We start from the raw sequence: 10,970 nt of genomic DNA on the forward strand, positions 1-10,970 counted from the left end.
CTGCTGAGCCTGCGCGTCTGGAGCCTGTGCTCCACAATGGGAGAGGCCACAACAGTGAGAGGCCCGCGTACTGCAAAAAAAAAAAAAAAAAAAAAAGTAATTATATTTTTCTTCTTCCTAACGTGTTCAAAGTTGAAGGGCATTTAAAAAATTTCTTAAGCATCCATTAAATATAAGACAAATATCTGAAATAAAATACAATACTCTATACTTGGCTATTTACTCAAATTATTGGTGTTTAAGAAAATTTTTCAGCTTTTTATTGACAACTTGGAGTTGCATGCATTCTGGTAGGTTGGTTTTATAAGAGAATAATTTGCACAAACGTAATTTTAATAGAGCAATAAAAATGTGGTTATATAAATTGTATATTAGTTTATTACTTCATTATTGTTTTAAAAATTATTTAGTTGTTCAATTTTTTCAAGATATTTTGAACTCAGGCATTTACTGTATCTTCTTCCTGATATTTTGATAAAAATACCCCACAGGCATGTAATATGAAGAAAAATTCAAATCTAAGACCTGGAATTGAAACAAAAACAAATCAGAATATTAGGAGGTATTTTAAAGTGAAGAATGTGTAAAGAAGTGAGAGAAATGTCAACTAGTGTGAACTGGCCTTGGTCTTAACACAAACTATAGAAACCTGTACAGAGTACATGGATATTTGCTTTGATGTGGGAAAATGTAGACATTACTCTCAACGAAAAATACAATAGAAAAAAACATAAAATATCAGCTTTTAGAAATCATCAAATAATATGTGAAATAGTAATCATTAACTCACCTCTGTAAGCCAGTTGTTGTGAAAGTTAAAACTCTTGGTTTAAAGCACCTGACCATTTAGATTATCTAAATGTATAATTATCAATAGTCATAGAGGTATAAACAATGATGTATCCATAGTATGGTATACTACACACTATTAAAATCAGTAAAATTTATATTAATGTTTGTATTCATTTGCTAGGACTGCCATAGCAAAGTACCCCAGACTGGGTGGCTTAACAGAAATTTACCTTCTCACAGTTCTGGAGGCTAAAAAAGTCTTAGATCAAGGTATTAGCAGATTTATTTTCTTCTGAGACCTCTCTCCTTGGCTTATAGATGGCCATCTTCTTGCTTTATCTTCTCGCGGTCTTTCTTCTGTATGTGTCTGGATCCAAATTTCCTCTTTTTATAAGGGCCCACCTCAATGACAACATTTTAACTTAATTACCCCTTTTTAAAATTCTAAATACAGTCACATTCTGAGGTACATGGGGTTAGGACTTCAATATACAAAGTTTGGTGAAATACAACTCAGACAATGACAATATTTTAACATGGAATAATCACTATCAAATACTGTGTGTGGGAAAATCAAGTTAGTAAAACTGCACAGAATTATTCTAAATATATTAAATACAATCATTTTGAGTGATAATCAAAGGGACTTAGTGATTATTTTACCATTTTAATTTTATGACAGGTATGTATTTTATGTATAATTAAAAATTAGACTATAAATCATAGCTTCTGAAATTGTTGAAAAGGAAAATACACTAAATAAAAAATTGATAATAGAAATAAAAGCAGAAATAAACTCCAAACTCTAATGAAAGTACTGTTACCATCAAATATAGGTTATTCAAAGGCAAATTATTAATAATTAAACTTGGTAGCACTTTTAAATATAAACAGAAATATAGACTGGCCTGTAACTATAAATGATATGAAGGTGAATTTAGTTTATAAACAAGTGGGTGCCAGGAAAGTCCACCTTTAAGAAATAATTTATTCAAATTAAATTCCCTTCTCGATTTTTCTCCTGTGAAAATAGTAATAATTTTAATATCCTTGGTGTGATAGGCTGAATAAAATCCCCAAAGACATCAATGACCTAATCCTTGGAACCTGTGAATATGTTAATTTACATGGCATAAGAGTTTGCAAATGTGCATAGATTAAGGATTTTGAGATAGGAAGATTATTTTGGATTTTCTGGATGGGCCCCAAATAATACAAAGTGTCTTTTAAGAAGGAGACACAGGGGCAATGTGATTAAGAAGCAAAGAGAAAATGGTAATGTGATGACAGAAGCAGAGAGAGATTTGAAGATGCTACATGGCTGCTGGCTTTCAATATGTGGGAAGGAGTCACAAGTCATGAAATAAGGGTAGCCTCTGGAAGCTGGGAAAGGTAAAGAAACAGCTTCCCCCTGCACCCTCCAGAATGAACTATCTCTTCTAACAGCTTAGTTTTGGACAGTGAGACTGATTTTGTACTTCTGACTTCCAGCACTATACTTTAATAAATTTGTGCTGTATTAAGGCGCTAGGTTTGTGGTTATTTGTTACAGCTGCAATAGTAAATTAATGCACCTGGGAATTGGAACATACCCCTTTCTCAAGGCCACATGGAAATGTGGGATTCCTGCCCCCGTGCTTCGAGACAACAGGGAGTCTCATTTCTAGTCTATCATGAAATCTTCTGAGTCCCTTTCCCAAATCTGAAAACCAGTGGTTCTTTACCCTGTCATTCCTTGATTGAACAGAAAAATCTTCAAAATGGTTGTATTTCAATACCTAGGATCTAACTCCCCTAGGTAAACTGTGAGCTATTCTTTCAGAGGTTATGCTGCTGACATTGAGTGTGGGTACAAAACCTGGCTCTGTTCTCGGCCCTGATCCTGACAAATACTCAGTCTCTGGGTATTTTTTGCATTACCTTTTTTCCCCCTCATCATCAGTACATTTCTCCAGTCTTTCTCCTCTAGGATATATAGTATACTCCCTTGAATTAGTGAATAGGAACCATCCCAGTGCAATATGTTATTGGCTTGGGCAAGAACATTAAAGGAAAAAATAATAATAATTTGGGCTAGCCTAATAGGAACAACTAAGACATATTCTTAATCCCAGAGATATTGAATTTGTTACCATCTTTATAGCACTAGGGAAGTTTTCTTCCTTCCTCTTTTGCCAAGGAACATGCCGTAATTATACAACATGGTTGAAGTTTATGTGTATCAGTAATTATGAGTCTGAGAATTGATGTAAACATTCTCTGACCTCCTTTTTTATCAAGCAAAGGAGGATGGCTTTGCCTGAATAGGCTTTGTTTATTTTCTTCCTAATTGACTTAAGTAAAATGTATATTAACCTGTTTCCAGACTTTAGTTTTACTTAGAGCATTCCATGGAAACAAATCTATAGGAAGAATATAGGAGCTAGATATCACCTCATCCTGAATTCTTCACTCTTCATATTTGTATGGTAGAGTCATGGCCTGGATAATGCCTGAGACCCAGAGCTTCGGAGTGCTTTAAATAAAATAAATTGTCTTAAGTTTCAAACTGCTAAAGCTCCCTGTTCTTGCAATCTCATATAGTTATTGCCCCAGGACTCGAGATAACATAATACATAAGTAGAGTGGATTGGGTTGGACAGTGAGTCAGTGAAGGTTAACCTTATTGGTATCCAGGATTTATAGGTTTGGGATTCTTCGATTTTAAATTATGTAACCAAGCACGGTATAGGCATGACATTTCAATGATATTTAAGAAATGAATTTATTGTATTATAGTTGTTGCTTATTTGGTAAAACATTTCAGCAACTTCGTTAAATAATAATTTGAAATTTTCTATCTAATAAATCAATCTAAAATATATCACCATTTTGTGAAATTTTATATTTATATATTTTTCATCAAACTGGCACTTTTAATAAGATGAATGATGGACTGAACAACTAATTATATTTTTAATCTTTGACCCTGGCATCCCATTCCATTTATTTCAATTACAATACTTTGTGGATATTATGAATTCTTTATATGATATATTAGCTTATGCATTTTTAACAAGACAAATTGTGCTGTAAAGAGGACACTATTATAATGAAACTTCCTTAAGCTAAGAGCAGAAATTCTGACACAAACATATATTTTTCAAAGAAAATTAAGAAATATTTTATTTTTGTTGGTCATTCTTAACACAATATATTTACTAGCTTTTAAGAGAGTAAAACATAATTTAAGGATTGCCCAATGTAATTAAATAAAACAGTTCAATATTTATGAAATGCATTTATCTTTTACAGTGACATGTTATTTAGCAACAACTGAGAAAAAAATCAAACATAAGCTATTTATTAAAATTATAAGCACTTAAATGAGACAGTACAAAAAATAAAGTGATTGCATTTGCCCATGTGAGTGTCTTTTCTGGCTTGTAGAAATTTCCTTTTCACTCAATGATTTCATCTTTTTGTGCATGGAAAATATGAATACAAAATGAATCAATTCTGATGAAATGAAAATATTTCCAGTAAAATATCTTGATCATTCCAAATATGATATATATGTGTGTGGGTAGTTAATGAAGTCATTCATTTCTGCCATCATTTCTATTACTTAACACTGTCTTATTAAGATAAATGGATTAAGAGAATAAAAATAAGTATGAGGTCATACCAGTAGAGAGAAGAATATATAAGCATTATTTTTTATATAGGCAGTTATTACTTATACAAGAACAAAAAAAGGACAGAAGAAATTATCAAAAATTATTTTAATTTGTATTAAAATTACAAAGCAAGGAATCTACTACATACCTATTAAACAACAAAGCAAGCTTGCAATTGTGGTAAATGGAGAAAATGACCACAATTCTTCACATCTCTGTCTCTGTGCCCTTTACAATGTGACTTTGCAGCTCCTCCTATGAATAGGTTGGACATATTTTTTTGCCTCTTGAGTGATGACTCTGTCAGATAACCAGATTTGACCAATGACTCAAGAGCAAATATGATACATGCAGAGACTTGAAAAGCATTTGCACATTTGAGTAGTTATCTCTTTCTGCTCTTGGGCTAGCCTGCTGGATGACACATATCACCCCAACACATATCAAGCCAACAAACGGAAATATAAGTAAGGTCATCCTAAAAAAAATTCAGCCCCATCAGCTAAGCTTGGAGGCCAGACAAGTTGGACTATACCAGCATTTTTTGTTGTCAGTATTCTGGATTTTGGCCATTCTAAGTAGGTTAGTTGTGATATCTCATTATTTTAATTTGCATTTCATTAATGACATGTGATGTGGAACATCTTTTCATATGCATTTTTGTCACCGGTATATCTTTTTTGATGAAATGTCTGGTCTGTTCGTTTCTTTCGACCATCCCACAAATTTGATAAGTTTTAATTTTCATTTAGTTCAAAATATATTTATTCTCCCTTGAAAAATTTTTATTTGACTTGTGTTATTTAGAAGTGTGTTGTTTAATATCCAAGTATTTAGGGATTTTCCAGTTTTCTTTCTGTTAACGATTTTTAGCTTAACTTCATTGTGATCAGAAAGCTTACATTGTATAATTTCCATATTTTAAAATTCGTTAAGGTGTATTTTGTGGACCATAATGTGATCTACCTTGTTGTATGTTCTACGTGAGCCTGAGAAAACGTGCATTCTGTTGTTGTTGGAAAACATAGTCCTAGATGATGATTATACCCAGATGCTTGATGATACTCATGAGTTTCTCTGTATCCTTACTGATTTTCTGCCTTCTGGATCTCTCCATATCTGATAAAGTGGTGTTGAGTCTTTAACTATAAGAATGGATTAATTTATTTCTCCTCGTAATTCTACCAGCTTTTGCTTACTGTATTTTGATGCTCTATTGTTAGGCACATACAGATAAAGGATTCTTGTGGCTTCTTGGAGAATCAACCCCTTTATCATTATATAATACCCCTCTTTGTCACTGGTAAATTTCCTTGCTCTTATGTCTTCTCTGTCTCTAATATAGCTACTTCCAGCTTACTTTTGATTAGTGTTAGCATGGTATATCTTTCTCCATCCCTGTATTTTTAAAATATATGTCTTTAAATTTAAGGCTAATTTTCATAGACATCATATAATGGGGTATTGTTTTTTTATTCACTCTGAGAATATTTGCCTTTCAGTTGCTATATTTAGACCATTGACATATGAAATGATTATTGATATGGTTGGATTAATATCTACTATATTTGTTATTTTCTATTTTTGCCCTTGTTCTTTGCTTCTATTTATATCTTCCACTGTGTTTCTTCCACTTATACTTTTGATTGCGGTTTTTATGTGTTTTGATTTTCTCTTGTTTTTTAGCATATCATTTATACTTTTTTAAACTTTATTTGTTGCCAGAGATTTTGTGAAATATGTTTAAATTAATTCAAGACCTCTTTCAAATAACAATATACAATTTTATGCATAGTGTGAGTACTGTATAATAACAAAATATTTCTAACCACTTCCTCCTATCTCTTGTATCATGGGGTATTATATATACCCATAAAGATATATAATTATATATATTGTTACTATTATTATTTTGAACTGTTATCTGATCAATTACAATTGATCAATTAAAAATAAGAAAAATGAAAGTTTTTATTTATCCTCACTTTTCCTTCTCCAATGCTTTTCCTTTTTTGAAAGTAGATCCAAATTTTTGATCTATATCAATGCCCTTCTCTCCAAAGCACTTCTTTTAACATTTCTCCCAAGGCAGGTCTACTGGCAACAAATCTGTGCAATTTTTTTTTTTTTTTTTGTCTTAGAAAGTCTTATTTGTCCTGTACTTTTGAAGGATAAGTTCTCAAGATACAGAATACCATACAATGGTTTTATTATTCTCTCAATAATTTAAATATTTTATTCCACTCTCTTATTGCTTGAATGGTTTCTGATGAGAAGTCCAATGTAATTCTTATCTTTGCTCCTCCATAGATAAGGTGTTTATTTCTTCTGTCTTACAAGATTTTTTCTTTATCTTTGATTTTCTGCAGTTTAATTATGATATGTCTAGGAGTAAATTTTTTTTGCCATTTTTCTTCCTGGTGTTCTTTGAGATTCCTGAATCTATGGTTTGGTGCTTGACATTAATTTGGAAAATTTTCAGTCATTTTTTTCAAAAAAATATTTTCTTAGAATGTGCTTCTCTCTGCTTACATTGCCCATATAATCTTGCATGTTGCCTACTTTATCCATTAGACCCCTGAGAATAATAATTATAGTTGTTTTAAATTCACTCTGATAATTCCAACAACGTTTCCATATCTGAGTCTGGTTCTGGTGTTTTTTCTGTATCTTCAAAATTCTCTTTTGCCTTTTAGTGTGAGTATTTGAATCAGTAGACTGAGTAAAGAAGCTCATCCTCACCAATGCATGGACATCATCCAAACTACTAAAGGTCTGAATAGAACAAAAAGGGGAAGGAGGGGTGAATCTGTCCTTCTACTTGAGCCAAGAGATCCATTTTCTCCTGCAGTTAGATATTGGCACAACTGGTTCTTGGACTTTGGACACAGACTGGGATATACACCATCCACCCTCATTTTCAAATTGATATAGACATGTTTAGACAAGACAGTCATGCTTACCTTGTCAAACCTCTTTCATAAATTCATCTAACTCTAACAGACAAGTTTCACACAGAAATTGCTCTTTGTATTATTTTATTAATGATAGTTTCTGATAAAATATAAATGTGTAATTTTGATTTGCTTAGATGGCTCCTAGTTGGGACACATAAAATATATTTGAGAAATTGCTCTCCATGTACCATTATTATCTGTTTATTAGTTTTTATGGAGCCAATTAGCTTACATAAAATAACATTTTGAGTTCACAATTCTCTTTTAAGTTTTTTATGTGATTAATTAATGACACAATGGTTTTATTAGTAGTCCCTGTGTTTAGCCTGAATGAGGAGGGCTAAGTCAGTAAGAGTTAAGCCAGCACTCGTCTTTACTGTCTCCCTTGGAAACTGATCAACATCTGGCTAGAAATTTGAAGATTATCCATCACTGAAGGATCAAAGTAGGCTTTGGATCACTCTCCATTCCATTCAGCATCCTGAATGATTCTCTCATAGGTAGCAGGATCATACTTTCATTTTGTTTATTTTAACTTTATAAGATCTATTCCAGTTGTCTTCCCATTGGAAAGCCTTAGGCATTGCTGCTGCTTTTAAGCATGCCAGAATTAAACACTGGGTGATACCTCGAAGTGACCACCGAGTGACCAATTTGGACCCTCTGGAGTTTACCCTCTTAATTAAGCAGTAAAAAAAAAAGCACAGTAAGTATACTCCACTGAAATAATTTGCTACTATTCTCAGAGGCAAATTTTTCCTGTTCACATGAAAGGATAGTTCAGTCAAATTTATAGATCTCAACTTTCTTGATTCCCAGAAATCTTACTCAGAGCTTGATTTGAAGACATACATAGAATCCTGCCATCAATATTTAGAGAATGCACATGTGGTAAAATACTGCTGTCACTAAAGATTTTCACATCCCAACTTCAGAACTTATAAAAAAATGGATTACATTACATGGCAAGGACTTGCAGATATGATTAAGATCTTGAAATGTGAAGATTATTTTGGATTATCAGGTGAACTCAATATAATAAGGGAAAGAATCAGGAGAGTCACCATTTGAGAAGAAGATAGTATGACAGTAGCAGAGGTCAAAGAGTCTGAGAGAGATTTAAAGATGCTAGGCTGCTAGACTTGAAGATGGAAAAAGGGGCAATGAGCCAAGGAATTCGGGTGATATCTAGAAGGTGGAGAGGGGAAAGAAATGGATTCTTACCTAAAGCCTCCAGACAGGACCAGCCTCTCCAACACCTCTATATTAGCCCAGAGAGACTGATTTCATACTTTTGACTTCCAAAACTGTAAGATATTATGACCCACAAAATAAGTCATAGAACAAGTATCACATTTCAAGGAAATTGCATGTAAAGATAGATAATTAACTTGAAATCAGTGGTGAAAAAGATAAATAAATATAATGCTTTAGGAAATTTGAAAGCAGTCTACTGAATAATTCATGTATCAAAGGAGAACTCAACATTAATATGTAAAAATAATTAAAGCAGAATGTAGTGAAAATAAGAAGGAAATACATAGCCTTAAATCGTATATTAACAAAATAAGAAAACTTGAAAAATACTGATCTGTCTTCAAATTAAAGACTTAGAGAAATATAAAAAAACTTAAAAAACCTAAAATAAGTGGAGGAAATGCTGAAGATAGGTGAAAAAATTAATGAAATAAGAAAGAAAAATACAGTAGCAAAGGATTTGTTTCCTGGTGAGCAAGAAGCCCTGTGGAAACAGTTGACAGGTAGTTAGAAGGCAAGTGAGAAAGAAAGAATAAAAATGTATATAAAACTTTATTTTTCTACTTAAATATTACTTTTCCTTGTCCAATGTCCCTTCTGCTTTCCCTTTACCCAGTTCATGTTCTTTGCATGGTCCTCAATTTATGAAGATGAATTTAGCTAAACATGTCCTAGAGTCATGATGGATCGTGCTTAAGTGTAAGTATATCTTGGGGAGACACACCTTCCTCTTTTTCCTCTTTAGATTCTTCCTTTTTTCCTCTCTGGGCTACTTCCTATAAGGAAAATCTTGGTCCTGGGACATTCAACACACTGTCAAAAAGGTTATCAACTGACCACCGTTCTTCCTTAGCTTAAATTGTCCTGCTTCTATTTTAGGGTTCTTATTTGGCTCAGTCTGGTCTCCTGATATCAATGAAGATGGCTTTGGCTTTTTGTAGTTTGTGCACAGGTCACTGACACTGAACTCTTTCCAAATTTTTTTTTTTTAATGAAGAAGAAAGGAAAGGGTGGAAGGAAAGAAAGCAAAGAGACAAAACAATGTCCAAAGTGTTCATTAATAGAGAAGATAGGGAGAAAGTACACGTAAACAATGTTGTAGATGAAAAATATGTCAAATAACCAGGCATTTATTTAATGTAATAGATTTTGTATTAGGAGAAAGATCAAGGTGTTGGGGTGTGTGTTTAGTCTGAAAAACATTCTAAAGTATTATATGATTTAGTAAAGTACTTAATATACTGTGAAATGTTATGGGGCTCTTAGAAAAAATTGTAAGCTCTTGTTTATGATTTCTTTAGGATTCTTCTTCTAAGATGGTATGCACACAAATGTTGGGTAATAGACTTTTGATATTGCAGACAAACATTTACCATATATATGGTATATATATATATGTATATATGTATACATATATAATAACACATGAATTCATAATAACTTATCATATTTCATATAATATATAGATATAGCTGAATGGTACTCAAAAAGCAAATAACTATTTTTAAGAAAACTTTAATGAATCGGTTCTACATATAAATATAATATCAAATTTGATACATAAATCTATGCTATAAGCCTACATGCATTGTGCAATCCCTCCATTTTCTTTCTAAGTTAAAATAAAATTAGACATTATATAGCTTATGATAAATAATAAACAAATATCTGTTTTAAATATTTACTTTCTCTAAAACTCACCACTCATTTTATTTGTTTTCTCTATGGCATAGGATTAAAAGAAAACTTCTAAATAAAGTATTTAATATTAATTCTATGAAATTTCACTACCACTACAAGTGTGATTATTTATACATTTCTTATACTTTTTTCATTTTTTTCTAATTTTGAGATATATTTGCTCACCAGAATAATTTATCTCCTAGTATTGGAAAAATTAATCATAAACTATTTATTTCTCTAAGAAAAATGCAAAAAGCATTTATTCATCTGAAATCTATTTACTTCTTATTGGTTGTATAAAATCCTATTGATGCAGAGCAACATTATTTCATGAATTTTATTATTTCAGATAGCTCTTAAGTTTGAAGAAAGTGCACATGTATGTTTTGTTCTTTACAATCACACTCAAATCTCCAGAAATGCAGTGAAACCAAGAGCATGATTCATGTCTTATTTATCTTGAAAAGATGTTTGTTGATAATATAAATTTCCATTTACATCATATTCAAAAATGTTGAAAATCACAAACTACTCTTTAAGAAACTCTTTAACCACAAAGCCAGTAATTTTTAAATTAATTTCTTATTTATTCAAAAATAAATTATTACATAATTCTCAAAGA

This window comes from Hyperoodon ampullatus, assembly GCF_949752795.1.
Source record: "Hyperoodon ampullatus genome assembly, chromosome: 4".
NCBI lineage: Eukaryota > Metazoa > Chordata > Mammalia > Artiodactyla > Ziphiidae > Hyperoodon > Hyperoodon ampullatus.